The 4,037-nt window shown below is 49.5% G+C and overlaps 1 non-coding gene across 1 annotated transcript; it reads right to left on the bottom strand.

The window, feature by feature from the left end:
- Positions 1-3,139: 3,139 nt before the first annotated feature.
- Positions 3,140-3,221, bottom strand: TRNAS-CGA (transfer RNA serine (anticodon CGA)). Its single transcript has one exon. It is a non-coding gene; the product is annotated as a tRNA-Ser (tRNA).
- Positions 3,222-4,037: the final 816 nt, after the last annotated feature.

Here is a 4,037-nt window from a genome sequence, read left to right as displayed (position 1 = left end):
AATGAGTGGGACTACAGGCCTAAGAGGAGAAGATTACTTCAGGGAAAATATGCAGGGCCACATACTGTAGCAGGAACTAAAGAATGCCAGTGGGTGATATGTAAATATGTAAGAATGGTGAGAGAGAGGGGGCCAGATCATGCAAGGTAAAGAAAGGTAAAAGAATAGATAGGATTTGTTGGAGTGGAAGAGGAAGGGTGAAGGAATTGGGGAGATGGGGTGGGTACATGGGGATGGTGGAAATTTAAAATGATCTATTGTATATGAAGGTTTGAAGCCTTGGCCTCTCACCCACAAAAGTTACAAGAGAAGCATCTGAGAGTAAAAGGGATGAACTTCAAGTAGCAAACTCCCTCTGCCATATTTCCCTTCTTGGTCCAGATCCTCCATTTTGTAAACCATGGAGCCTTCTTCCCTTCACAACATAGTTGTTGGTTGCCCTCTGCTGGTCAGTTCTGGTCTTGGCTCGCCAGATATTTAAATATGAGAACCTGTGCAAATTGGGATTTGGTAGGAAGGAGAATCATGAGCCTATGAGATTTTATAAATTCATTCAACACATAGCTGATCACATCTATAAGGCCTTGTAGAGAAGATACAAATAAATAAAATACACAGCCCTAACTCTCAAGAAGCTTATATACCAGTCTAAAGATTGAAACATGTACACGTAACTACTGTAAAAAACACCCATTTATGCAAAACAATTTAAAAACGGACTGGCTTATCTGTGTTTAATGTGTTTATATGCCACAGGGGAAGAAAGACTTCACATAATAAGTTGAGAGCATAGGATGTGGTAGGCAACAAATCCACAGGAGAACCAACATTTAGGTGGAGAATGAGTAGAAAGTGTGGAAGAGAAAGATTATTCCAGGCAGAGAACACCATGAGCAAGGCTAAATAACTACCAGGAAGAACTAAAAGAATGCCAGTGGACAGAATATAGTGAATATGGAAGAGTGGTGAGAGAAAAGGGGTCATATCCTGCAACACAGAAAGCAGCCATAGAAGGGTTTAAGGTCCCGGACTGTAGCGTGGATGCTTTAGTGCAACTTTCTATATATTACCTCGTATGGTGCTCACAAATACCACTACCTTCCAAATGAAGGCTCTAGCTCAGCCTGCACTCACCCCTGAGAAAAGTGAGCATATTTGAGACATATCTATTTAGAAGGTAAAATAAATGGAACATGTTTCTATTTATTTTTATTTTATTTTATTTGAGACAGAGTCTCGCTGCATCGCCCAAGCTGGAGTGCAGTGGCACAATCTTGGCTCACTGCAACCTCTGCCTCTTGGGTTCAAGCGATTCTCCTGCCTCAGCCTCCCAAGTAGCTGGGATTACAGGCGCCCGCCACCACACCCAGCTAATTTTTGTATTTTTAGTAGAGATGGGGTTTCACTACATTGGCCAGGCTGGTCTTGAACTCCTGACCTCGTGATCCGCCTGCCTCAGCCTCCCAAAGTGCCGGGATTACAGGCGTGAGCCACCACACCCACCCGTTTTTATTTTATTTTTATGTTAGCATATCAAGGGAGAAGTCCTTGCATGCAATTTAGTGAATGGTGGTGCTGGTAGACTGACAGGTAGCTGGAGTGATCAAGAGCATCAAAGAGGATGGGCCTAAAGGATTTTGGAAAGTGTTAATGGTGAGGGACAGGGAGGCAATGTGAGGGTCATGCTGGAAATAACAGCCTGAGCAGTGGTATGAAGGTGGGAAACTCTAAGGTATAAATGTGTAGAAAGCTCTATGTATTACCCTAGAGCCCCCTGCCCTTTGGGATTCCTTTTGGACAAGAGGCTGTGCAAGAAATACAAAAAGAACATCCTTGGCCAGGCACAGTGGCTCACACCTGTAATCCCACCACTTTGGGAGGCTGAGGCAGGCAGATTGCTTGAGTCCAGGAGTTTGAGACCAGAGTGGGCAACATGGCGAAATCCCGGAACCCCGTCTCTACTAAAAATACAGAAAGTTAGCTGGGCATGGTGGTGCATGCCTGTAGTCCCAGCTACTGAGAAGGGAGGATTGCTTGGGCCTGGGAGTTTGAGGTTGCCCTGAACTGAGATCGCATCACTGCACTCCAGCCTGGGCGACAGAGCAGGACCCTGTCTCAAAAACAACCCCCCAAAACAAACAACAAAATCCTCAACAAGCAGCCTAGATCCTCCCCACAATCAGAAATTAGGGGATAGGAAAAATGGGGTGAGATGAGTATAGGAGGGTTAAAGGTTAAAGATGAAATTAATTTCCTTGCTTGGTTAATACACATAATTTAAAACAGTACCTGGCACATAATAAGCACTCAATAAAAAGTGAGAATTATCTTCCCACACCTTGGCTCTAGCTGGATCTGCAATGATGTTTCAATAGGCTACTCCCTTCTAGCCCTGTACACCTCAAGGAAATCCAGATGAGAGAATCCTGTTTCCTGGGTCTTCGGTGTAATCAGACCTACAAGGTGTGACTTCTGGTCATGAAATTTAGAGGAAACTCTAGGTTTGACTAATATTGCAAAACAGCCACTCACATTCCCAAAATGTAACCCTTCAACCAAATCCTTCCCTATGCCCTCAGAAGAATGAGACAGTGCCAAAGCTCTCCCAGCAAGCCTGAAGTTACAAAATTCTGAACATGCCTCACAGTCTAGCAGCCAATACAGTCGTGCATAATTAAACTTCCCAAGATCACTCCCATCCTCCCAAATCCAGGGGTTAAGACCTTTTGGCGGCTTCCCTTTTGGAGAGAGAAAGTGCACGAAAGACACGTGTGAGAACTGGGGTTACCTTTATGTGTTGTGAAAGGGGTTAAAAAAGTCGCCGTCAGGCCAGGCGCGGTGCTCACGCCTGTAATCCCAGCACTTTGGGAAGCCGAGGCGGGCAGATAACCTGAGGTCAGGAGTTTGAGACCAGCCTGGCCAATATGGTGAACCCCCGTCTCTACTAAAAATACAAAAATTAGCAAGGTGTGGTGGCGCATGCCTGTGGTTCCAGCTACTCGGGAAGCTAAACAGGAGAATTGCTTGAACCCGGGAAGCGGAGGTTGCAGTGAGCCGAGATCGCGCCACTGCACTCCAGCCTGAACAACAGAGCGAGACTCCCTTTTAATAAGAAAGGAAAAAAAAAAAAAAAAAAAACCGTCACGAACAGGATTCGAACCTGTGCGGGGAAACCCCATTGGATTTCGAGTCCAACGCCTTAACCACTCGGCCACCGTGACTTCCAAAACCGCACTTTGCCGCGCACTTACAGAAGGGGTCCGCACTGCAATCCGGGAATGCGTGCGGGAACCGGAAGCAGGGTACCGGCCCCCATACACACACACACACCTGAGGACTCCCCACCCCTCGGTTCCTTACCTCCTATCTACGCCATCCAAAGAAAAAGAGTCGGATGGACCGGGTGACCCAGGGAGGGAGGGTCTCCTGCCTAGCGAAGAGTCGGGGTCTCGAGTAGGAGCTCACACCTACTTAGGAGGCGACAGCGAGGCCTGCGGAGGAAGCAGTTGAGGGAAGGCACTGGGCCGCCAGGGTGGCGACTAGGGGACTTTTGGGTTAACAAGTGAGGGGGGTGCTGGGTGGACAAGGCGCGAGGGGTGAGGGAGACTCTGAGAAGTTTAAATGGGGAGCTGCTGTGAATGGACGGAAGGAAGGAACTTCTTGGGGAAAGGCGTTTGGGGTTTGGGGGGACGAGGGGCTCTGTCGGGTTAGGAATGCGCAAGGTGAGGGCCACTCGGGTCTACGGGTTGGGGCTGCTCCAGCGACTGGCGGCCGCCTGGGGTGGGATAGCGAGGTGACACTTCCGAGCTGAGGCAAAAAGAGGGAAAGGGCTTCGCGTCTGGTAAGAGCGATCTCAAGAGAATGGCGCCCCCTCCAGGAAGCGTCCTTCTCCCCGGAGGCTCCCGCCGCCGCTGCCGGGGAGGCCGCCAGGGTCGGCCCGCGCCTGGAGCTCCGCCGCCGCGCCCGGCCTGCCGGCAGGGGGCGCAGCGCGGACCGGGGCCGGCCCAGGCGGCGGGAGGCGGCGGCCGCGGCGGCGG

This window comes from Pongo pygmaeus, chromosome 10 (genome assembly GCF_028885625.2).
Source record: "Pongo pygmaeus isolate AG05252 chromosome 10, NHGRI_mPonPyg2-v2.0_pri, whole genome shotgun sequence".
NCBI lineage: Eukaryota > Metazoa > Chordata > Mammalia > Primates > Hominidae > Pongo > Pongo pygmaeus.
Note: the sequence above shows the minus strand (reverse complement) of the source record. Positions and strands in the feature narration are given on the sequence as shown.